At 35.6% G+C, this 27723-nt stretch overlaps 1 long non-coding RNA gene across 1 annotated transcript; it reads left to right on the top strand.

Annotated features, from left to right (window-relative positions):
* Positions 1 to 548: 548 nt before the first annotated feature.
* On the top strand, positions 549 to 2763 carry LOC107024570. Its single transcript, XR_003579220.1, has 2 exons — positions 549 to 1115; positions 2328 to 2763. It is a non-coding gene; the product is annotated as an uncharacterized LOC107024570 (long non-coding RNA).
* Positions 2764 to 27723: the final 24960 nt, after the last annotated feature.

Raw genomic sequence — 27723 nt, 5'->3', positions numbered from 1 at the left:
TTTTAGAAGAAACAAATAAATACACGTGAAGAAAATATATGAAGACAAATATGTTTCTTAAATAACTATAAATTTATTTGGCATACCTATTGGAATTAATACGAACTAATAAAAAAAGATTAAGATTATGGAGGAAAAAAAAGAACAAGTTTGAGTTTTATTTAAAAATGTAACTCATGAGAAAATTAAGTGATCTTTTTAACTTTTTTTGAAATATTCTCTTCCTTGGTTTTCTCCCTTTTGTTATAAAATAATTCTATTCTTTAAATAAAAATAAATAATAAAAACATAAATAAAATACATAACAAATTAAAATTTTGACATTTTTACTAAATATTGAAAGTGCTGCTAATGAGCCCTCCTAAATATGAAAATATTCACATTTTTAAAAATTTCCCTTTTACTAATTAAATTAGGACTTGTGATTACATTACTAATTTTTTCTTCAAAATTCTCATCCCAACATTATCCCAACAACACAATACAACGTACATACCAAGCCCAACTCCCATTCAACTTCAGCCGATCCAAATCTAATCAATACCCGGCCCAAACCTTTTCTTTTCAGCAGCAAACTACCCAACCAAATCCCTATACGTCTTCTTCCTCAGCACGCTGCAAAACACGCCCAATTCTAGCAGTTCAAGATGAAACCCAGAAATCTGCGAAATCTTTCGACCCGTCCACTCTAAACGGCGTGAACAGTACGCGACGCTAAGTACTTTTTTGCGTTTCTTCCTCCTCTCTTTTGCCTCAGTGTACAGAACCATCACCCTCCCGTCCCCGCTTCTCCCTTTTTCGCAGAGCTTCAGAGCCTTTTTGTTGTTGCCTAGAAAAGGAACGAATTGATCCAAATGTCCAACGGATTTTTCCCCTAGTCGCCCAAAAAACATTCCCTATAAATAATCCTCTTTACATTCAAGTTAAAAACAAGTTTAGAAATTGGATTTTGACGGTATCATTCTGCATTTAAGGCTTTGACATTTAGTTCTTTGTTTCTAAATTCCAAAAAGGTAGCCGCTCAGGTTCTACCCAGATTTCTTGTTTGCCGTTCGTATTAGAGTTTTTGTGGTAGAAGAACCGATACTAGCTCGTTTTTGCCTCAGTTCGCTGGGGTAATATTTTCCTCCTATTTTATTTTCTTTAGTTATGGAATGTCTAAATGTTTTGTGAATGTCTATCTTTACTCTGTGCTTTGGTGTCCTTCATATTTTTCTTGAAATATATGGTAGTACTGCACAGTTTGGCGGATTAGCTTTCAAGCATATTAATAGCTTTCAGTTTCTTATTAATAGATGTTTCGTATATTTGATCCTGAATTTTCTGTTTTGAATGTTTTTGTACCTCCCTATCGATTTCCTTTCCTAATACTCAAATTGGCAATAGTATTATTCTAGGAATCTTTAAGCTTAAGTGATTTCTTTGGATGGATATCCTTTGAGTATGTGTACAATTGACATTTGTTCAAGATAGCAACATGACTTCTGTATATAATTAATGACATGCAATAATTTTTCTGGGTGATTTGCATAATATTTTGTTTCATTCTAGATATGTCTTTTATTCCTATTTCTTTCTTGATTATGATATATTTGCAACCTCCCTTTGCTCATTTTATTAGTTTTATCATATTTACATCAAATTATGTTAGTTCATTAGATAGATTTTCTTACTGTATACTGGATAAGTCAAGTTCTAGCCAATAGCTTGCTTCAAATAGTTATGTGGTTCTTTCTAATGACTTGGATATATCTATCATTAATTATTAGACTTATTTGTTTACTACTCTATTAGACGACTCATTAATTCCTAGACTTGCTTTTCTTATTATCTTATTAATGGTATAATGCATAATCGCTACTTATCCTATATATTACTTTTATTTTATAGTTATCTGCTTTTGGTCAATTTTTGTAAGTAGAGTTAAGGCTTGTTGGGTTTGTCCTCATATAATATAGAATGTAGCTAGTGTGTCATCATCTAGAAACAGAATTGCAGTGTAGATTGATGAATTGTGCTTGTTAAATAAATTCTTTACTGATCAACCTTTATTTTGCATATGTGGATATGAGTTTCATTTCCCTCTAATGTATGCTGACAGCTTCTTTAGCAGTCTTATTTATCGTATTTTTGCTAAAGGTGTATTCTGGTGAAATATTATCAAATGTGAATGCTAATCTTATTACTCTTTATTTGCGTGTGAAAACACCATCCAAGTCTATTTTAGGACTCACTCCTTGCATTTTCTGAGTTGAGCCATAAAGGCTCAATCTTTGCTTTTCCTATTTCTTGAGTCAGCCCCCCTATATATTCTGAAGTTTTTACAGGTCCCGGAGACCCAACGTACTGCTGGAAATTAGCTCAAAAGCCAGAGAAATGAGTTGTATAAATATTGTATACTACATTATACACTGATATACGTGTTAAGTGCGACAAATATGTGGCCAAAAACAAAGATACAGGTTGGAGGCGTCAAAGCAGACTGTATACTGTCGCTATACATTTTGATATACAAAAAAAAAAAGTTAATAAACCACCCGTATACAACAGTATACACTTGGTGTATACAAAGGATTTCAAGGGTTAAAATAGGGTCCAGAGCCCAAATCAGCAGTCTGAAAAGCCCAAGTCCATTACCTCTTTATTTGTTTGATTGCATTTATTTATTTGATTTGATATATTTGTTTAACTCTAACCCTCTATATGTTTCGTTATAATTTAATTAAATTCCCCAAAAGGTAAACTGTATTCTTTATGTTAGTATATTTTTATACAATTCATTTTTTATCAAGTCTTATACTTATTTTGAATATATGTAGTCAACTTTTTATTTTTTCTTCAATTAAATAATCATAATCTAATTAACCAGTTTGATTTAAATTACTATTTTAAAAATGTGTCAAATAAATTCTAATGATCTTGTTTTGCTAAAAAAGTCAATTCATTTGCATTTTTATTCAATTGTTTCATCTTAGCCTCCTTATTTTCTAAAAAATAAAATAAAATATTTTTTTTCTTTATTTAACTATTTTTCAAAGTTAATTGAATGTGTAAATAATCTTTTTTACGTTAAATTGTTTTTTTAAAAAATAGTCAATTATTTGATGTCAAGTTGTAGAATAACTGCATTTTAACGGACACTTCAAATTTCTTAAAACTTTCTTGAAGCGTAAATAAGAGCATCTTACCCATTTTCTCTAAATTTTTTGAGACTAAATCTGTAAGAATCTTTTTAATTAAGTTTTGTTGATTTCTTTAAAAATTTAAGTGGGGACTCTTTTCTAAGTATTTTTCTTAAATTGTTTTATATTTAGAACATTTCAAATGTGATTTTTCAGAGGATAGTAAAATTATGGCATAACAGAAATTATGACTCCATAGGGGATTTTATTAGGTTCTAACCATAATTACTTGACTCTTTTGACTATTTGTTTAATTGCTTACTTGTTTCAATTCTTGTAAATTATGGCATTTCATGGCATTGATTCTGCCAAATGACAAATAATTTGCATTAGGATAAAAGGTAGTTACGTAATTTTCCACAGTTGTCCTTCAGAAGAAACACCCTTCGAATTCTTTTGAAGTAATAAACGAATAGTTGGTTTTTGGTCATCCAACATAATTTATTATACTCCACCTCGTAGTTTGTCCAACTCAGGTAACCAGATCTTATCTAAAACAACTCTTAGCCAACTAGTATAGAGCAAAGTCAAATTCTAAATTAAGCGCATTTAAATTAAGTTGACCCAACATCCAAGACGTGTTGGGACCATTAGAAAGACCAATTTGAGTTCATAATGGCCCACCGTCTAAATGAACGCTCATACTTATGTCTTTAAATTTGAAGGATATATACGTTATTTGGCAAACCATTATCTCTTGAGGTCGATAGTTTAATAGTTTTTCGAGTCAAAGAAGTATCAAATTACCATTGCATCTGAAAACGTTGGCATGACAAGAAGCTCAAGAACGGAGGACTTTCCATGGAAGCTTAGTTAGGATTGTACCCCTGCGCGGACTTATTATTTGTATCTTTTTTCCTTATTATGTATCCCCATTTAATTTGTTTGCAATGTTTTTATAAATTTTAAATTTTTGGAGCAATGGAAAAGTTTAAAATGATGTTATCCATCCTTCAATTCGACAGGCCCACCTTTGGCATAAAAAGATCACAAGTTTAGGACGTGATATAAATTGTTTGTGTCTACTTGATATGATTGCTTTGTGTTGTGATATGTCACTTTGTCTAACAAATTAATCTACTCTTGTTTCTTAGAGCACTCTAAGCATATATTAAAATTCAAAACAACATTCGTCCGAATTTCTTCGGAAGTGTCGTTCAAGTTTCTCATAAATATATTAATCCTTTACCCCAAAAATCTTCAATTTTTTATTCGCCGTCAGGGGAAGGTCGATTTTGCTAAAATGTCTGGAAAAAGAATCAACTTATTGATCCTACCCATTGATTCGGTTAATGATAAAAAAACTAAAGAATCAATGTTTAGAAAATTTATGGAGACTAAAGAGAAGACAACTGCACCCAAAAGGGGACTTGCAAAGCTGGAGCAAATTGAATGGACGCTACGAGAGAGAATTATTAAGGTCGACATGGAAACAACCTCAGTAAATAGAAAGATTGTCAAAATTTATCAAGACATATTTAATATCACTAAAGTGTCCGCAAGGATCTCTGAAATTGAACGAGATATTAAGAAACTAAAATTTTGGAATGCTTCCTCCATGAGGTGAAAAGGTAAAGCAAAAGAAACTTCAGATGGCGAGAGCACTTGATCGTCACCTTATAGTTGAAGAGGAAGGAAAGAAGTCTGGGTAGCTTTAGGTTTATGTAACGCATTGCTCTTGTTTGTCATTTCATTAAAAACTACGCAAGACTTGAGCCCATGGGGGGTACGTAGGAAGCTCTTTTCGAGCGTAGTCTCTCTATCAATTTCAGGAAGGGTACGTTTAAGTTATCATATGTAATTTGAACTACGTCGGGCCTAATTTCCATGGTGGATACGTAGGCAGCCTACTTAAGGCTCGGTCCATGTCTTTTCAATTTTTGTTCTCCCTTATTAGTGAAAGATTATGAAAATATCACCTACAAAAGAATATGAGTGGAAGAAATAAACAATATTCTATGCAAGTCTACCTTCTCAATTCAATCACAGAAAGATCTCTTTCCATTTGAGTCCTCCTGTTCACCCAAAATATTTCCGTGGATTAATCTGCTTGAAGCAAAGTGACATTTGTGTGTTAATCTTAATGTCAACTTATTTGCTTATCTCGTTAAAAACAAAAACTAATATTTTTTTAAGTTGTTCTTCTCTACAGATAAAGATTGATCAGTGTCAAAATCAAACTAGTCGACCATCCCTACTTTACAAGACCCAAAGCAATCATACCATCCATCCCTGATCATTCTTTGGATAAAGGCAAAAGCAAAATAACTGGTACTTTTGAAGAAACGGGAATATTGGATGTGATCGTCAGAAATGTTGAACTCACTGATCAGAGTGAGTTGATCTCTAAGTTAATGCAACGAATTGCAGACATGCAGGAAGAGCTTCAACAAACCAAAAATCTAACCAAACTACCATTGCATCAAATGTACTACCCCTCGAAACTAGAAGACATCCGCCTCCTTTTCCATCATTAAGTTCTCCATTACCCAACTATTTCCCTACCCAAACCATAAGACCAAACACTTCCAATCCTAATCCTCATACCATTGACTTAAACTGTATCCAACGCTTCTTACGCCAACACTTCTTACCAAACACCTCCAACACAACCAAATTAGAACAAAGCACCTAACACTAAACACTCTCAAAACTTCTCAACAACCTACCAAATCCCATGCCAGTGTCCAATAATCCACGTGTTTTACCTAGAAAACTGACATACCCTTTTGTAACATTCCAAACTCCACTAGCTAACCCGAGCCTACCCAGGGCCTTACCCCCAAACCAGCAAGACTAATGTCTACTTATACCTTTTAGAGGTCCACTTATACTATTTATAAAGTCTCTAAATTAATAAGGCCCTGCTTTTACAATTCTTGAACCATGACCTAGCTTTTTCGTTCAACCGGAGCTGGATCACTATGAAGAGATGGAGAAGGAGTGGAGCCTGAGACAAGAAAAATGTGAATAAGAAATGAATATCCTGAAGGAGGCCATCTCTGAAGCAGTTAAAAGTGTTCCATCTTCAAGGAAAATCACAGGACTTGAGTATGAGGACCTTTGCATGCACCTTGACTTGGAAATACCCAAAGGTTTTAAAATTCCAAAATTCAAAGCCTTCAACGGCATTGGCAACCCATGTCTCACCTACGAGCTTATTGTGACAAACTCGTAGGTATCGGGAAAAATGATGCATTAATTTAAAGGTTGTTTAGTCAAAGTCTTAGTGGGGAGGTGTTAGAATGCTTCACATCTCAAGAATTCCGTCAGTGGTCTACATGGGGGGCTCTTGCCAAAGAATTTTTGGAAATATTTCAGTTTAACGTTAAAGCTGTCCATGAAAAATACTACTTGGAAAAAATCAAGCAAAAGACCATAGAGGACTATCGTGAATATGTGTGCTGCTGGAGAAAAGAAGCTGCAAAGGTACAACCTGTAATGGCTAAAACTGAAATAACCTTTGCTTTTATTCGAGCTCAAGAGCCTGACTATTATGAAAGGATGTTGCCCGTGATGGGATAGAGGTTTTCGGAGCTAATCAGAATGGGAAAAGCCATAGAGGATGACCTAAAATATAGAAAGGGTACAAGTCTCACTGCTTTGCAGTATGCCAACGAATCCTCACCAACTATGGATGCATAATTTGCTAGGAAAAAGAAAGAGGATGACTTTGCTGTATCATTTAGCCCGATGGCAAGGCCACAAAGATATTTTGGGTCTAGTTCTGCCATAGGAAACTCCAACCGATTCTCCACCGCAAACTATTACCAACCACCTCCACAAACTCCAAGCCCAATTTACTATGCACAATAAAACTTCCAACCATCCCACCTATCTACCAAAATCAACCACCAACTTACCAATAAACACTACAAAAACACTAAGTCAATGCACTAGCCTACAAAAATCTCAGACAAAACAACCCAAATGCCAACAACCTACTGTGCCCTAACCTCGAAAGAAAGTCTCCAAGAGTTTCATTCCTTTGGCAGAAACGCGTTTGAGCATCTAAGAGCAGCTGGATTGATCCAACCAGTAGACGCAAGGACAATTAATCCCAGAACAAAGTTCTTTCGAGCGTATCAATGATAAGCTTACCATTCTGAATGGGCAAGACATGATACATAAGGATATATCAATCTGAAACATAAGATTCACGACTTGATTGATAACAAAGCCCTTGCCCCCAATGTGAACCTTAAACCATTGCTGAATCATGGGGGAGCGACCATCAACATGATTGAAAGAGACGAAGATTGGTTCACTAATGGGACTATTAGTGAAGCAAATGTCAACTCATTTATGCCAACAGTGGCCTCATTGACTATAAGGGACAATCCAAAGTTTGTTGTAATAACTGCACCTCATCAGGTATTTGCTTTGGCAAAGGAAAAAATCAACGAGCAGCCCAAAGAAAAGTTTGTTGTCAAGGAGGCTACAACTCAAGCTTTGACATGTTTTGAAGATGCTATGTTCCAGAATAGTTAGCTCAAGAAACACGAATAAAAGAGAACCAAAAAAGGCCGATCATAAAAGGTGAGGATGAAGAGTTTTGGCGATGAATGCAACCTAAGGTGTATTCCATTGTCAAGCATTTGGAGAAAACTCTCAGTCAAATTTCTATTTGGGCTTTATTAATGAGTTCTAAGTAGCATCAAAAAGCATTGTTGAAGGTACTGGATGAAGCATATGTACCGACGGGAACATGTGTTGAGAATCTAACCACTATGGTTAGTCATGTCTTTGGGAGTCACCAAATCTCTTTCCAAGAAAAGGAGTTACCAATCGAAGGAGTGATGCACAACCGTGCCTTGTATATCACCGTCAAATGCAACACAAGTTTGTAGATCGATTATTGATTGATAATGGTTTAAGAATTAATATTTACCCGTTATCAACCCTTACTTAACTAAAAAATGATGTTGGAAAAATCCGTCAAAGTTGTATGAATGTAAGAGCGTTTGATGTTTCGCAAAGAGAGACCATGGGAAAGGTAGACTTGTGTATCCAAATGGGGCTTGCAAATTTTTTTACTGATTTCCAAGTGATGGATATATATAAAAGCTACAATATGTTGCTAGGAAAACCATGGATCCATGCGGTCGGAGCAGTTCCATCCACATTGCATCAAATCTTGAAGTTCATCTGCGAGGATCATGAAAATGTCATTCATGGTGAAGGGAGTAATCGTAGTTACCCTGGCTTCTCTGTTCCAGTTATTGAAGATTCCTCTCAAGGTACTGACTTTCACATGGGACGATAATGAACACTGCTTTTGAAGATACAATACCGCAAGTACCAATGTCGCCGGTGTACAAAATGCTTGCCATAACTATGCTAAGAAGCGGTTTTGAACTTGGACGTGGGTTAGGCAAGAATTTGGATGGCATATTTGAACCTCTTCCTATCCCACTTCAAAATTTCTGCTTTGGTGTCGATTATTACCCCAACAGAGGAAGAACTGTTTGAAGCGGAAACAAGGAAAAAGCATGACTGTGATATACCGAAGCCTATTCCAGAATTATACCAGTCATTTATTGCTAAAACTATAGAGCATGAGGTTGATGATCTAGTGAAATGGATGGGAAGGTTGTTTGATGAAGAAGATTTGCTGTGATATTGATGGAGTGCATCACAACACCCACCGTCTGAGATGCTGACCTAAAGAGATGCTACGAAATTGGAGGGCCACTCCACTTATGATTAATCGAAATGCTAGGTATACAAATATAAGATTTGAAGTTTTACTTTTGAAAATAAGTGTTTTTTAGACGAGTCCGAAACCACCATTTATGTAATTTTATTTTTCATCATAATGTTTAAAAAGGAAATGACTCACGTTGACATGTCATGAACAAAGTTTGTATCCCTTCTTAAAATTCCAATAAAAGCCTCGCTATTTTAAATTGATTATCTTATCTTTATGAATTGCTCTCCAAATTTTCCATTTAACAAGGTTGATTGATTGTGCTTTTCAGTAAAAACAAATCTAAACCTGCTGATGTCATGACATGTTGCGAACACGGCAAACCAAGTAAGGTCAATGAATATGAATGTGAAAAATATGATGAGGAAAGTATAATGCCCGAACACCTTACCAAGGACTTAAGACAACTTAAAGATGATTAAAAGCCAAACCTAGATAAGACATAAACAATAAACTTGGGAGATGATGATTCAGTTAGAGAAACCCGAGTCAGTGTCCATTTGAAAGTGATTAACTACTGACAATACATTGATGTGTTTGCATGGTCTTCAAGTTGAAACACATTTTCCGCATCAAGTGGAATATAAAGGGAAATTCGCTCTTAACTGGCAAGGACTGTTTGTCGTCCACAAAGTACTATCAAAAGGAGCTTTTGTTCTAGCAAAGATGGACGATCGGGTGTGGCAAAAATTTATCAATTTAGATGCCGTTAAAAGATACTACATTTGAAGGATGATACTTCATCCCTTTAGTTCATTGTAATTACACTTTTCTTGTAAACATTGTCGCATTATGTTTCGAAACATTCCCCTTGTATTTGAACTACGTTCAACTTGAATTCTCGAGAATAAGATATGTAGGCGGCTATGTCAGCCTCAGTCGTGTCCTTATCAAATTTTCTATTTTTGTTTATCCTTGAGGAACTACGTTTGACCTAATTCCTACCTCAATAAAATGTGTAGGGGCCATGACGATTTGGTCATATTCCCAATTAGATTTTCATTTTCTTTTATAATGAAACTGGGACAGAATTTTCGAGAGGATCTCAATAATTGTACAAGAAGAGTCATTTCCTACAAAAAAGGGTCAAGGATCATATTGAAATATGCGACTGGACAAAATTTTGAGAAAAACTCAAAATTTTTATAAGATATCATGACTTTCGTGATCACCATCAGATTTGTTTTTGAAACATCTAATTAGGATAAATTTTTTTGGGAAGGCCTAAAAAATTCCATCAAGGGTACTCAGAACGTCAAAGTCAACTTCAAGTACCTCAACGTGATATATCTTAAGGAGTTCCAAAGTTGCCAGCAAGTTGTCCTCATGTCAAAAATCTGAGACAAATGATGTTTTGTACGTGTTGTGCATGTCGTGATAGTTAATTTGCAGAGATTTTCTTTAAAACTATTATTCAAAAAATTCATACGTAGAAAATGTTTTACTTTAAATATGATCTTGTTTTTTGTCTACGACGATCCATAGGATCAACCAAACTTCCAAAGATAACGAGACAAGGAGCAAGACGACTTGAAGAAATCAACACAGATTAGTGTTCCGAAACTAACATTTTTTTTTATGATTGCACGGTATAATAAGATCATCAGAGACAATATATCTATCAAACAACTATTTCAGGAGAACCTATCAACAAATATTTGATAGTGAGTTTAACATCACTTTTTGGACCAGGGAGTACCTATCATCATATCAAAATGATGAAGGACGACATTTAAAGTCAAAGTCTTCGCATATTCAAATGCCAAGAGTGCCCCTGCATATGTAAATTTGCCGAGAGGGCCATCATATTCAAAATCCAAGAGGGCCTTTGATATTTAAAAAGCCAAGAGGCCCATTCATATTCAAATACCGAAAGGGCCACTACATATTTAAATTTGCCGAGAGGTCCTTCATATTTAGATGTGCGGTATATAGTCAGATTGGTCCACCACAACACACAAACATGGCCCTTAAAGAAGGTTGGATTTTTGGTATTTCCTTCAACCATAAAATATTTGGAGCCTATAACTGGAGATCTATTGAAGGAATGGTTTGCTGATTGTGGAGAGAACATAAGAAGTTGGGAAAAGAGATAGATTGGAATTTATCATCACTATTTCATCTAGGTCCTCGAACAAATCAATGTGAGCAAGAATTTTAAAAAATAATTTATTAACGAAATATTATAAATCAACTGTCAAATGCTTTTACTAATATTTGAAGAATTACTAGATTGTATATTTTAGCTGCTACTCCAGTTTGAGTTGATATCCCGATGGAAAAAATCACTAAGGCAAATTAGTCTAAACCCATATTAAGCATGGTAAACCAATCGGTTTCAAGGATAAAAATCCTTGAAAGTGAAAAGGAACAAATCATCAAAATGATCATGATACGAAGGAAAATTCTCAAGAAGAAATCCAAATCATAACGAATGAAGAAATTTTCTGTAAATAATGAGAAGAAAAAAATTTCAATGAATTATGTCTCGGCGAGAAAGAGGTGGAGTCAAAATAATATTGTGATTGGCAACAACTTTTGCCTATAATGTTGTTGAAATAATGTAATAAGATGAAAATTTTGAGCCAAAATCTATCAACAGATGTAAACAAAGAAATGATTGGCCCAAAGGACGCAATTCAAACAAAATTGACTTCACTAGAAAAACATGAAGTTTTCAGACAAATAATTCAAAAACACCGAAATGTATCAAGTTAGTTGGGGTACAAATGAGTTTTTGTGCGAAGAAAACAAAAAAGGTGAAGTCGTGAAATATAAAGCCCGATTTATTGCTCAATATTTTTCTCTACATTGAGACATATTATCCTAAGGTGGATGCAATCACCTGCAGGTATCTAATAAATTTGGCAGTTCGTGAAAAGCTTGAAATGCGCCTAATGGACATTGTCACATCTAGTCTGGCAAGTACTGTAAGTTTTATTTCTTACTTATAGCCCAAGCTTACCTATGACCCAAGTTTATTTGTTATCCAAGTAATACCATAAATAATATTTAATGAATAATATATCTCGTCCATACATTGGTTATTTGATGGACTTACTAGGTTAAGTCTTAACCTCTATAAATTGATTCTCTCTCCATCTATTAGGGTTATCACATATTTTCCAAATTAATTTCATCACTGAGTTGTGGCAATGTAAAGCTAGGGCAAGGAGCTAGAGACCCATTTACAACTAACCCTTCCACTTCTCTCTGTTATGATGTCTTTCTCATTAGGTATGTACCTCGAACGATCCCCATGTAAGATTATCGTGTTCAAGATCCTGATAATATGGATTAAAGTATTTAATCTTGCATGTTGCATTAGTTCCTGGGTTTTTTGAATGGATAATCTTAATAAATTATATAACCTCATTAGCATGGTAAAGTAATATAGAGTAGTCACTGTCATCACCCCTAAATAAACAAATAATTATGTTTTGTTTTAAGATTGCACAAATTCCAAAAAACTTAATCTTTTTATAATGTAATAATAATTTTTTAAGTCCTCCAATAAATTAAAGTGATCGTTATGTTAAGCAATAAATAATGTGTATACTTAGTGCAAAATAATTTGTTAGTCACCAAAGTGACCAAAATAGAAAAAGTAACAACTACACGTATAATATTTATGATCACTTGATTCATGTATTATGTTTCTATAGTTTGTTAGTCACCAAAGATGCTATACTAAAATGTATAAAATTATTCACATGCAAAATATTTTTATGATATTATGTGTGCATTTGTTTTCATATAGCATGTTAGTCACCAAAGTTGTCAAACTAGTATGGTTAAGAAAAATATGCATTCATAAAATTGTCATTCATCTGTGAAGGTTAATTGAAAGCCTATATAAAAAATAAATAGATAAAAGGACTTTCGCTATTGCTAAAACTTAAGAATTTAGTCACAGGTGAATCAATCACCATGAATATTGAAAATTCTGAGGCAAATTAATCTTTTTAGTCAAACATATATTGTATATCCAAAGATGTCGTACATGTTTGATTAAAAAAAATATACCTTAACCTATTAAAGATAGGAATGAATTTAAATTATGATAACATGTCATATTATCTACCAACGGAGAATAACGATATATTTGTATCGTTTTACTGAATTCACATAATTTTCTGATATATGAGCAAGTATATCTATTTTTGCAGTTATTCTTTTTTATTCACATGCTTCGTCTGTCACTGTGTTCAATGAATCGAACTTCTGTCAAAAGCATGAACAAGTAAAGTTTTATTTAGGTGTGATGGATATTGACTTGGCTCTAGTGAAAGATGAACCTATTGTCGTTACTGATAAGAGCAGTGTGGTGCAGTGCGGATGAGAAGTCTTTGCATAAATCATTGGAGCGCTCTAACAGATTGAACCTTATGTTCATGCAAATGATTGTCGCTGTCACGACCGTAGTCTAGACCCCAGATGAGACCGGCGTCGCTAACCTCCCAGAGGTCGCAAAGAAGCCTACTTATGTCATTCTTACTTCGTCTAGGTTAATTTTAGCAGAAAATTTGAAAATTTTTGTTTCTTAACATACATACTAATCATTCTATTAGATTCTTAATTGCTCATCATCAACCATCTAACATTATGATCATCAAATGAAAGAAATAGTTTAATATATCATTAAATGTAGACTTGCCAAAATGGCACCAATACAATGTCTGAACAAAATAGGAAAAAAGGCTAGTGGAACATACTCCACTAGCTCAATCTTATAAATAAGCTAGAATAAAATAGGCAAGCATCCTCGAAAGCATGAAGGCGTACCAAGTCCGGATGAATGCTCCACGTCTGGATAGTTTCAGCGTCAACCTGTAGTTCTAGCATCCACTTGTGCCTGGACTTAAAATTGTAGAGTTCTATAGGGTGAGTACACAGTTGTATAAAGTTTGGGTATATGCAAGCACGCACAAAGGACATGCATGCGTAAGAATAGCTCTTTCCTAACAACATGATTATGGAAAGTCAAGTAAGTGGACTTGCCAAATTGGGATTAGGAAAGTTAGTGAGCTTTCCAAATTTGGATTAGGAAAGTGAGTGAAATTTCAAAATTGGGATTAGGAAAGTCATTCCATGAGAGTAACATGCATCATCATACTTATCATATTGCACACAACACATAACATCTTGCACATAGCACATAACATATTGCATATAACACATAACATTTTGCATATCATTCGTTCATATGCCATGAGACATTGGAATCATGGACTTTACATCAAGACTTCCCAACATACGTGACCTCAACTAGGGAGCCTTCTTTAGAAAACACAGAGTCTGCTTCATTCATTCATACGTACTTCATTTCATTTCATTCATAGGCTAGTAGTGTAAACACCATCTATACCTAGGATGTAGTTTAAGACTTTCATCGGGTTCGCTGTGCAATGATCAAGAATGACCTACATCATTACTTAAGTCTACCTCACCTCTTGATTATCCTATCCTAACACCTTTGGTATCATTCATTTCATTATGTGCATCATTTGAGGCTAGCCTCATTTATTCATGGGGAACTTTAACTTTAACCGACATAGATCATGTGAGCATCTTGAAATCCAGTGTCTCCCCCACACTAAAAAGAGGTGGAATCACTGTCCAAAGTGACCCAAAACATGCTAGGTTACATGGGAATTGAACCCCTCCAGATCCCTATATTGGGAGTATATGTTCGAAGACTAGGAGATATAATGAGACCCATACCCAGCATGCCAGATAGTCTCATCTCATGAGAGTTCCGTGAACCTCCGCCCTTCCTGAAACAAGGCATCACCGCTCATAGCTAGTCTATCAGTGCTCAGTATAAAGTTCCATTACATTCAATTCATACATCATGGTAGCTGGCTTCTAATATGAGGACATCATAGCTCAATAGATGATTTCTCATCTCATCATTAGTATTAATTGTGTTAATCTCAATACTTTCATTAGAATGTTAATAGATACTGGTCTCTCATTAACTTTACACTCTCATAGGTGAGTACGTTTTGGTAACATTTACTTAGGCTCATTTGAGATTGCTCTCATCTTTTGCATTAGCCTCATATCATGTTGTCACCACATTCATTGACATTAGCACATTTTCACATCATAATTACTCACCCCATTTTACGTGAATGTTCATTTCATCATATGCCAATGCACTTGGCCATTTAGTGTGTTTCACACTCTTACTTAACTCTTCTAGGGTTTCATCATTTCATTGTTCATTTTATCATTTCTTTGTTCATTTCATCATTTCATTGTTCATTTCATCATATTCCAATGCACTTGGCAATTTAGTGTGTTTCACACTCTTACTTAACCCTTCTAGGGTTTTATCGTTTCATTGCGTACATCTTAGGTTCACTTATTTTTAGACATATGCTAGACTTATGGGTCTATACACACAAGCCATGAGGCTTCGCTTATAGTTCGTTTAAGGGATTCATATCTTCCTAAGATTATGTGGTACAAGACTTATTCATCTTGTATGTATGCCAAGATCTCGATTTCGATCTAAGTAGGCAGCATTATTCTTGAATATTTAATTCACGTATGACTTATGTATCAATATGGAATTCAGGCAAGGGAACCCGGTTTCAAATCCCTTGGAATCTGCCTATGAGGTCGTGGGTTCGATTCCCACGCCTCACATCTCTTTTCTTTACTTTTCTTAACTCTCTTTCACTGCCTAGAGGTCGTGGGTTCGATTCCCACGCCTCACATTTCTTTTTCTTTCATTCATAGTTTTCTTATAGTGAGGTCTTGGGTTCAATCCCAACTGACCTCACATATTTTAAACATTATCTTCAAACTCCCCTAAAATTCAACATTACCCGAAATTCAACCATCAACATGCTGGAAATTTTAATTACATTTGCAGCCTACTTTCTTCAACATATATACATTATTTCACAGGGTAATTCATAGATCATTTAATACGTTCTTAGGTGAATTTTTCATGGATTCGTTTAGCCAAGAGATTATCACTCAAATCAGCCACATTTCAACTCATATGAACATCACGAATTACATAATCATTTGTACATGAAATACAACCAAAACATCACATTTTTAAAGACTTAACCCGAGGCACATAGATACAATTCACATTGCACACAGACATACACATAATTTTGGAAAAACATCAACATAAGTCACATAATTCTGAACATACATATAAACACATAATCATCACGAAAACACGTTTCATCCCTAGTTTTCTACCAGCAAACGTAACCAACCTATGATTCAGTGGGAGCTAGTGACAGGGACAAGCAAAGGGGAACAACCCTAGTTTTCGGAATAGATTCGTCTGAACCTTAGGGGTCTCTTGGGAAAGGGACCAAGAGATAAGAGAACCCATACCTTTTTGAAGTTAAACCCTCCACTTGCTGCCCAAAAACATCACCCAAGATCACGTCCAAATCCCCTCAAAGTCAACACCAACTCGACGGTCAAACTTCTCTTTGCCTACGTGATTGATTTTATTTGTTTTCTTATATTTTCGTTGTGAGTTCTTCAAGTGTGAAGAAATTTGGTTTAAATACTGTTTTTTGAAGTTATTTTGCAGATAGAATCGTGAGTGAGAGTGATTGAGACGTGAGAGAGAGAGAGAGATGAGCGTGGGAGAGAAGAGTTCTCTTAGGATTAGGAGTCTAGTTTAGGACTTAGTCAATTAGGGTTTTTATTTAATTATTAAAAATTTGATTTCCTTTTATTTTAACTCAGCTAATAAATAATAAATATAAATTAATTACATTAATTTACCAACTTAAATTAAAAATAATTTAATTCATTGCTTCCACCTAGGTTCGAACCTGGGTGGAGCAAGACTTCACTTCAAGAGCAAATTTTCGGCCCTCTCTCTCCAAAATGCCCCTCCACCCTATTAATTTAATAATGAATTATATATTTAGGGTAATTATGAAACTATACTTAGCCTGGAAAAAGACAATTTTACCCCTAGACCCTCCAAACCTAAGATTATCCCTTTTTAAGTCCGGTAAAGACTCATTCAAGTAAATCTTCGTATTCGAGAGCCCTGCATGGTTGGACCCAACCTTTTCTAGCTCCAATAACTCCCCAAGTTAGTTTTCTTGGTTGTAGCAAGGGTTTAGAGGTTTGGTTCTACGTGCATCAATCCGTATGAACCCAGTCTAATCGTAGGCATTCTAGACAAATTAAGCATTACTTAGCATATTCATTTTTTAGGGTTGTTACATTATCCCCCCTTAGGAACATTCGTCCCCGAATGAAACTACTCTTTACTAACAATAAGAAAGTCATCTATTGAATGTATGCCTACATAGGTAATTCAATACTCCCTATTGGTTAATATCTTATTCACATATTAACATGATGGTGCACATCCTTGAAACCTACTAGTAGTTTAACATTAATAGACTAAGGAACTCTTTCCTAAACTAGTCTCATCAAAGCAAACAACATAAGTAAACATATAAATCATACAAATCAGCAACCAACATGATGTATCAAACATATTAGCCTCATACCAGTGCATACACACCGTACACAGTCAAACACCTGAAGGACTAATTAAGGCTACTCACTCGAGACTTCACCAGAGGTGCCTTCCCCTGAACCCCTAGACTTGAGTGCGAAGAATCATTGCCTCCTTGAAGCCTCTTCCCTTGGACCATTAGGCTGGACACTCTCCTTCCCTTGTTTTTGACTTCTCCTATTCGGACAATCCTTCACCATGTGACCCGGTTTGCCACAACTATAACAAGTGTTAGTGCCCATAATGCACTCTCTTGCATGTAGTTTTCCACACTTCCTGCAAGGTGGTCTCTCCAAAGGTGTCTCTACTTCATTGTTTCTCTTAACTCTGGACTCGAAATTCCTATTATAGCGACCCTTGGATGAACTTGACTCCCCTTGGTGGGAGAGTACCTTCTTAAACCAGGGCTTATCCCTGATTTCAGTATAACTCTTGAAAAATTCTCCTCGGCTTTCATTGACTTGTTCCCTGCCCTATTGTGCTTCCTCTTTCTACTTTCCTCCACTTGCTGGACATGGACCATAAGCCTGGAAAGGTCCATGCTGTCATGCAGCATAGCTGCACTACACTCCTCCTCGAGATCCTCAACAATCCCAGTCAAGAATATACTCATCTCGTCTCTACTGTTAGACACAAGAGAAGTGTCATATCGGATAATTTAACAAACTTCAGGGAATACTCCCTGATTGTCATCGATCCCTGTTTGAGGTTGATAAACTCCTCAACCTTGGCCTCCCTCATCTCACTGGGGAAGAATCTTTCCAAGAAGGCTATCTTAAATAGCTCCCAAGTGATCGAAACTCCGCCCAAAGCTCGGCTATCCTGCCATATCTTGCGCCAAGTCTGTGCAACATCATTGAGTTGATAGGAAGCCAACTTTGCTTTCTCAGTATCTGTGGCCCCCACAGCCACCAAGATATTATGCACCTCTTCCACAAACTCCTGGGGATACTTTGAAGTCTTAGAACCTGTTAAAATAGGAGGATTCATCCTCGTAAAGTCTCTCAGCCTGTCAGCCATACTGCGAACCGGTGGGTTCTCCCTCTAAACATTCTGCCGGTTGACCTGGTCAGTCATGGCCTGGGCTTGCATAGTGATAGCCTGTGCCATCTGGGCCAGATATTTCCTCAACTCTGCATCAGTCAACCTAGCATGGTTAAGCGGCATATCCACTCATTCGACTGGAGCATGGGGTGGAACCTGATTGTCTCCAGCAGCTGCTCTTCCTATCCTCTGACCAATTTTTTCCTAGTATTCATTTTATGAAAAACAACAAGGATTGATGTTAGACACACTCATAACATCAAGAAATCATACATTAGGAAAAGGCACAATGAGATAAGAAGAAGGGAAATTTTCCTACGTATCATGCAGTCTCTAATTCATGATAGTGGTGCACTTCACTAGCATGACTTAGAAACTACTCAATGTAGTTGATGTGAACTTATTATCCTCGAAATATAACCTAGATCTCTGATACCAACTTTGTCACGACCGGAGTCTAGACCCCGGACGCGACCGGCGTCGTTGACCTCTCAGAGGTCGTATTTAAGCCTATTTACGTCATTCTTACTTTGTCTAGGTTAATTTTAGCGCAAAATTTGAAATATTTTGTTTCTTAACATACATACAAATTGTTCTATTAGATTCTTAATTGCTAACCATCAACCATCTAACATTAAGATCATCAAATGAAAGAAATAGTTTAATATAGCATTAAATTTATACTTGCCAAAATGGCACCAATACAATGTATGAACAAAAGCGGAAAAAAATGCTAGTGGAAAATACTCCACTAGATCAATCATATAACTAAGCTAGAATAAAATGGGCAAGCATCCTCGAAAGCATGAGAGCCTACCAAGTACGGATGAATGCTCCACGTCCGGATAGTTTCAGCGTCAACCTATAGCTCTAGCGTCCACCTGTGCCTGGACCTAAAATTGTAGAGTTGTATAGGGTTAGTACACACTTGTACTAAGTATGGGTATATGCAAGCACACACAAAGGACATGCATGAGTAAGAATAGCTCTTTCCTAACAACATGATTATGGAAAGTCAAGTAAGTGGACTTTCCAAATTGGGATTAGGAAAGTTAGTGAGCTTTCCAAATTTGGATTAGAAAAGTGTGTGAACGTTCCAAATTTGGATTAGGATAGTCATGCCATGATATTAACATGCATCATCATACTTATCATATTGCACACAACACATAACATCTTGCACATAGCACATAACATATTGCATATAATACATAACATTTTGCATATCATTCGTTCATACGCCATTAGACCTTGGAATCATTGACTTGACATCAAGGCTTCCCAAAAATGAGGGATCAGCATATGGGATCTCAACTAGGGATCCTTCTTTAGCAAACACAGAGCCTGCTTCATTCATTCATATGTACTTCATTTCATTTCATTCATAGGCTAGTGTAAACACTAGCTATACCTAGGATGTAGTTTAAGACTTTCATCGGGTTCGCTGTAAAATGATCAAGAATGACCTAGTGTCATTACTTAAGTCTTTCTCACCTCTTGATTATCCTATCCTAACACCTTTGGTATCATTCATTTCATTTTGTGCATCATTTGAGGCTAGACTCATTTATTAATGGGGAATTTTAACTTTAACCGACATAGATCATGTGAGCATCATGAAATCCAGTGTCTCCCCCACACCGAAAAGAGGTGGAATCACTGTCCGAAGTGACCCAAAACATGACATGGAAATTGAACCCCGCCAGATCCCTATATTGGCAGTATAGGTTCGAAGACTAGGAGATATAAGGAGACCCATACTCGGCATGCCAGACAGTCTCATATCATGAGAGTTATGTGAACCTTCTCCCTTCTCGAAAGAAGGCATCACCGCTCATAGCTAGTCTATCAGTGCTCATTGTAAAGTTCCATTACATTCAACTCATACGTCATGAAAGATGTCTACTAGTATGAGGACATCATATCTCAATAGATGATTTCTCATCTAATCATTAGTATTGAGTGTGTTAATCTCAATACTTTCATTAGAGTGTTCATAGAGACTGGTCTCTTCATTAACTTTACACTCTCATAGGTGAGTGCATTTTGGTAACATTTACTTAGGGTCATTTGAGATTGCTCTCATTTTTTACATTAGCCTCATATCATGTTGTCACCACATTCGTTAACATTAGCACATTTTCTCTTCATAATTACTCACCCTATTTTACGTGAATGTTCATTTCATCATATGCCAATGCACTTGGCCATTTAGTGTGTTTCATACTCTTACTTAACCCTTCTAGGTTTTCATCATTTCAGTGCGTACATCTTAGGTTCACGTATGCTAGATTTATGGGTCTATACATACAAGCCATGAGGCTTCATTCATAGTTCATTAAAGTGATTCATATCTTCCTAAGATTTTGTGGTACAAGACTTATGCATCTTGTATGTATGCCAAGATCTCGATTTTGATCTAAGTGGGCAGCATTATTCTTGAATATTTAATTCACGTATTACTTATGTATCCATATTGAATTTGTGCAAGGTAACCCGGTTTCAAATCCCTTGGAAAACACTTACATGTTTTTCATTTACTTTATTTGATCCATACGGCTTGGGGACCCAACTTCGAGCCTCAATGCCTTCATTTTATTTTTTCTTAATTTCTCCCTTCATTTATCGCGTAATAGAACTAAGAGGATGTGGAATCGAACCCCCCATAACCTCATTTACTTTTTATTTTCATTACTTTAAATTTCTATCCTTTGGCTGAGGGGTTGTGGGTTCGAACCCCCACAACCCCTCTTTAATTACTTTTAATTTTCTCCTTGAATCTGCCTAAGAGGTCGTGGGTTCGATTCCCACGCCTCACATCTCTTTTCTTTCATTTTCTTAACTCTCCTTCACTGCCTAGAGGTCGTGGGTTCGATTCCCACGCCTCACATTTCTTTTTCTTTCATTCATAGCTTTCTTATAGTGAGGTCTTGGTTCAATCCCAACTGACCTCACATATTATAAACATTATTTTCAAACTCACCTAAACTTCAACATTAGCCGAAATTAAACCATCAACATGCCGGAAATGTTAATCACATTTGCAGCCTACTTTCTTCATCATTTATATGTAATTTCATAGGGTAATTTGTAGATCATTTAATACGTTCTTAGGTGAATTTTTCATGGATTCGTTTAGCCAAGAGATTATCACTTAAATTAGCCACTTTTCAACTCATATGAACATCACGAATTGCATAATTATTTGTACATGAAATACAACCACATCATCACATTTTTAAAGCCTTAACCCGAGGCACATAGATACAGTTCACATTGCACACAGACATACACATAATTTTGGAAAAACATCAACATAAGTCACATAATTCTGATCATACATATAAACAAATAATCATCATGAAAACACGATTCATCCCTTGTTTTCTACCAGCTAACATAACCAACCAATAATTCAATGAGAGCTAGTGACAAGGACAAGCAACGGGGAACAACCCTAGTTTAAGAATATATTCGTCTAAACCTTAGGGGTCTCTTGGGAAAGGGACCAAGACAGAATAGAAACCATACATTTTCGACGTGAAACCCTTGACTTGCTGCCCAAAAACTTTACCCAAGATCACATCCAAATCCCCTCAAAGTCAATACCAACTCGACGGACAAACTTCTCTTTGCCTACGTGATTGATTTTATTTGTTTTCTTATATTTTCGTTGTGAGTTCTTCAAGTGTGAAGAACTTTGGTTTACCTACTGTTTTTTGAAGTTATTTTGCAGAGAGAATCGTGAGTAAGAGTGATTGAGACATGAGAGAGAGATGAGCGTGGGAGAGAAGAATTCTTTTAGGATTAGGAGTCTAGTTTAGGACTTAGTCAATTAGGGTTTTTATTTAATTATTAAAAATCTGATTTACTTTTATTTTAACTCAGCTAATAAATAATAAATATAAATTAATTACATTAATTTACCAAATTAAATTAAAAATAATTTAATTCATTGCTTCCACCTAGGTTCGAACCGGGTGGAGCAAGACTTCACTTCAAGAGCAAATTTTTGGCCCTCTCTCTCCAAAATGCCCGTCCACCTTATTAAATAAATAATTAATCATATATTTAGGGTAATTATGACACTATCCTTAGCCTTGAAAAAGACCATTTTACCCCTAGACCCTCAAAACCTTAGATTTTCCCTTTTTAAGTCCAGTAAAGACTCATTCAAGTAAATCTTCGTATTTGAGAGCCCTACATGGTTGGACCCAAAATTTTCTAGATCCAATAACTCCCCAAGTTAGTTGGCTTGGTTGTAGCAAGGGTTTAGAGGTCTGGTTCTATGCGCATCAATCCTTGTGAACCCGGTCTAATCGTAGACATTCTAGACAAATTAAGCATTACTTAGCATATTCATTTTTTTAGGGTTGTTAGACTCGGTAACAACATTAAGAGTGTTATTATACAAATTGAAAGTGCTTGGGAGTACATAAAGTTTGTGGATGAACATTTTAGTTCTGCTGATAAGTCTCTTGTTGGTACACTAATGGTTGAACTCACGACCATGTAGTTTGATGGGTCGCGTGGTATGAAAAATCATATAATTGAGATGACCAACATTGCATCAAGATTTTGTACCTTGGGGATGCAGTGGATGACACCTTCTTAGTTTAGTTTATTATGAACTCGTTACCTCTTGAGTTGGACCATTCTCAATTTACTATAAGACTATTAAGGATAAGTGGGATGTTAGTGAATTATTCAGAATGCTTACTCAAAAGGAATCAAGAATTAAGAAACAAGGAGGTAATTCCATTAACCTTATGGGTCAAGGAGCTCGTAAAGGACTTAAAGTGAAGGCTAACAAGTTTAAGAAGAAAAAAACATCGACTAAATTTCCACATAATGATCATAAAGAACTTAAGGCTGATATTTGTCGTTTTTGTAAAAAGAAAGGACATTACCAGAAAGATATCCAGAAACATAAATAAGAATCCAAACTACAACCCAAATAAGAATTTCTTGTTCATGGGAAATCACATGAAGGCTCAAACTGAAGGCATATGGACTTATCAATTGATCTTGGAGATTGGACATAACATTGATCTATTACAGACTTTTTACGTTCCTTCAATTTCTAGGAATTTGATTTCTCATTCAAAACTTGATGTTTTTGGATTTTATTTTAAGTTTGAAAATGGATGTTTCAATTTATATAAGAATATTTTTGTTATGGTTTTGGTGTTCTTATTTATGGTTTATATAGATTGAAACTCGATAATAATTTTTAGTGTGCCTTCTTACAATACATCAAAATGTTGGAATTACACGTAGTTCACTAAATAAAAATTTTGTTTATTTGCTGCATACAGTTTTGGGTCACATATCTAAACAATGATAAAAATATTAGTAAAGAATGAAATTCTTCCGAATTTGAATTTTTCTGATCTTGAGATATGTTTGGATTGAATTAAAGGAAAGCAAACCAAACATACCACGAAATGTGCCACAAAGAGCACTCAGCTCTTAAAATTATACACCCTGATATTTGCTGACCTTTTATATTCCATCTTTAGGTGGAGATTTTATCACCTTTGTCAATGATTTTTTACGTTATTAATTTATCTATTTGTGGAAAGAAAAATCTCAATAGCGGAAGCTCTCAAAGTTGTAATGTCCCTAAGCGAACTAAGTGAAGCTAGAGTCTAACATGTGTATCATGATGTTTTAAAGTCTTAAAATGGTAAATAATATTGTTTAGTGGCAGTGTTTAAAGTTTGGAAGAGTTCGGAGGTCAAACGTCTAAGAACGTCCGGAGACGTTCGAAAGATAGCCTTGAGATGTGCTTGTGTGTTCTAGTGTGCTTGGCATGTTTTACATGTTCGTTTTGGTTCAAATTGATGTTCAAGGTTCCTAACCTCAACACGAGTATATTTGGATCAGAAACTTCTCCATTGACGCCTTGTCTATTCGGGCGTAGTCCCATACTTAGTGATGGGAGATCAGCCCCCAAAGGTTGGTCTCTGACCAAAACAACGAGGCACCGGGAACGGGCCGTCGATGGTCTAGGCTCTGTAGTTCCTGACATCGATTGACACCGGTAAAATTTTCTGCAGAGCCTCGACCAAAGGAGGGGTGTTTTGGGTATTTCACCTAGCATTCTAAAAATAGTTTTGGGCGACTACTTAAAGGTATTTTGGGTATTTTAAGTGGGTTTAGAAGTATTGAACATATAATTGAGTTCATTATTTCAAAATCACAACCCAAGACCCTAAAAGAATCCTCTAGAACTCCATTGAAGCTTCAAGGGAGATTGGAGCTTGATTCTCCATCAATTCTTCATCATTTTCGTGGATTGACTTCATCAAGGTATGGTGTTTTAAAATTGAACTCTCTTTCGTTAAGGATAAAAACTTCAAAGGCTTTTCTAAGACTTCTCAAAACATAAAATATTCTAAATTGAATTCTAGCCATGGGTTCTTGCATAAAGCAATTTGAATCAATGACTTACGATTGAATTGATGTTAACTTGATGATTTTAAGTCAAAAACTCTACGAACCCATGCAAACCATGATTTCCTTATTTTGTCTCTAATATGGGTGATTGATTATGACTTGATAGTGTTGTATTATTGTGTAGATTGTATTGTATTGTTGAATTATGTAATCATCATGTTAGAATTGTGTATAGGCTGCCTCAGTTTGATAATTCTCATACTGTGTTATGTTTATTCATTGTATTGTTTGATTATTGGATTGGGTTGGTGTGTATGACTATTGGTAAGAGCCTTTGTGAATTGAATTGGTTGGAATGACTACGGATTGGACGTGTTCTTGATAGAATGATGGTATGTTGACCTAATTCCCTCTATATTGTGTAGTATGGACTTGAATTGTGATGATTGGTATGGTCCACTTATGGTGGTGTCACACTCGGGTCCTAGACCCTAGATGAGACCGACGTCGTTAACCTCTCAGAGGTCGCAAACAAGCTTCTTCTTAGCTTTCATCACAATCATACAGTTAAATTTAGTGGAAAATTTAAAACTTTTTAGCTTTGATGAAGTGTACTTAGACTTCATATAATTTCTGCATAAGAGTGATACTCTAAAAGCTCAACATAAACAACCATCTATTAACAGATTGAACAATTGAAATGGAGAATTCATAATATCATTAATAGTTGCCAAACCAGCCTTAATACGAAAGCTTGAACAAATGTTTGAAAGGAAACGGTAAGGACAAAATCCACTAGCTATGTCTAATTTACTATAGCTAGATTATAAAGCGTAGGCATCCTCGAACTCATAAAAACCTACCAAAGTCTAGAGGTACTAGTCCAAACGGCTTCAACTGATTCTCAATCTTCTTCAAGGACCTCCACCTATAAAAATAGTAATTGTATATGGGTTAGTACACACTTGTACTAAGTATGGGTGCATGCACATAAACACATTAGGACTATGCATGATCAAGGAAAGCTCTTCCTATAACAACATGCCATTTTTGGAAAGTCAGGTAATTTTACTTTCCTAATTCGTTATTTATGAATCATTCTATGAATATGACATATTTTCATGCATATAAAGCACACAACTCATTTTCTATATGAACATGAGACCTTGGAATCATGAACATAATTTTAGAACAACTCAAACTAAAATTAATATTTTTGCTCCCTCTTAGGCCGAGAGCTCCTCTCCCCAGACTTAGTTTGTTTTTCAGTCTTTTCTTCTTTTTGTTGTGTAGTTCAATGATCTCATTTGATCGTACGATTTACTTACGAGTGCAATGATTCATTGTAGTCCCATTCCTACAATGTATCAAATAAGTAATCCAAAAGACTAAGGAAATGATTTGACTACCCTACTCACAACTTATTCTTTCCATTCTTGTTAAGTTGGGCATGGAATCTTTATAAGCCAATCTTTATTGGCTATGCCCATTATTTCATCATTTGCATAATATAAAGATGCTGGGGTATATATTCATAATCCAATATTTGAGCCATTATGTTTTGCTCCGTTTATTGGCATAAGCCAATAACAGTTAAAACTTCATTCTTATCAAACACTGATGATTTGATATACTTATGCTTTTGCTTACTTAGTTCACTTTGTACATTTCTTATTCTTTGATTTCATGTTCACTTTGAACTTTCTTTCTTTACTTCTTTCTTTCTTACTTTCTTAAAGAAATCTTTAGCATAAACCGACATAGATCATAAAGCTACCATGAAATCATGTGTCTTCCTCACACTGAAAAAAGGTGGTTCACCGGCCAAAGTGAAACTGAATACTTTCTAGCTTTCTTAGGTGGATCCACTAGGTAGTAACCAATGCTGGCAACATAGTTCAAAGACTCGGAGATTTTGGAGACCCTTATCCATCTTGGTGGTAGTCTCATCCCATGAGGCTTACATGTGCTTGCACAAGCTCATTACTAGTCTATCGGTGCTTTGCTCAATTTATCATACTTTATAACTTTTAGAGTTGGCTCATACATTATGGAAGCTTGCTTCATCATGGCTTGCATAAAAGAAAAAGAGGTTTGAGATTGGTTGAAAGAAGAATATCAAGGAAGCGATAGAACATATCAAATGCAAGTGTTGAACCTGAAAAGATAGATTGAGTCCTTCAATATCCAGGAGGATGAAACAATCGATACATATGTTGATCGAATTTCTTTCATTTTTAATAACATTAGACTTCTTGGTGAAGAATTTCGGGCAAACGAATTCAAAAGAAATTTTTTGTGACTCTCACTTAGAGGCTTGAATCTATGATTTCCTCTCTTGAAGAATCCAACGACCTGGACAAACTTTCTCTAGGTGAACTAAGTAGTGCTCTTCAAGAATAAGATCAAAGGAGGACTATGAGACAAGTCAAGTTCACTGAAAGAGATTTCTCTATACAAAAGAAAATATTTGGTAAAGGAAAGAATCAATTCAACTAAAAGAATAACGGCAAGCATGATGGAGGAAATAATGATGATGTGAAGCAGAAGTTCCCTCCGTGCAAACATTGTAAAAGAACTACGCATCTGGAGAAGTACTATTGGTAGAGTCGGTGCTTTTTGCGACAACTCTAAGCAGAGGGGGCACATATCCAAGGTATGCAAATAAAGATCAAAAGCCTACGGTGGTTTGCAAGCACAAGTAGCTGAAGTTTAAGAAATACATGAGGAGTAACTATTTGCAATTTCATACTTTTTAATCAATGGATCCTCCGATTCATGGATTCTTGATAGTTGTTGCACACATCACTTGTGCAATGATGCTGAAATGTTCAAATTCCTTGATTGTACCTGGAAAT

This window comes from Solanum pennellii, chromosome 7, assembly GCF_001406875.1.
Source record: "Solanum pennellii chromosome 7, SPENNV200".
Classification (NCBI taxonomy): Eukaryota; Viridiplantae; Streptophyta; class Magnoliopsida; order Solanales; family Solanaceae; genus Solanum; species Solanum pennellii.
Note: the sequence above shows the minus strand (reverse complement) of the source record. Positions and strands in the feature narration are given on the sequence as shown.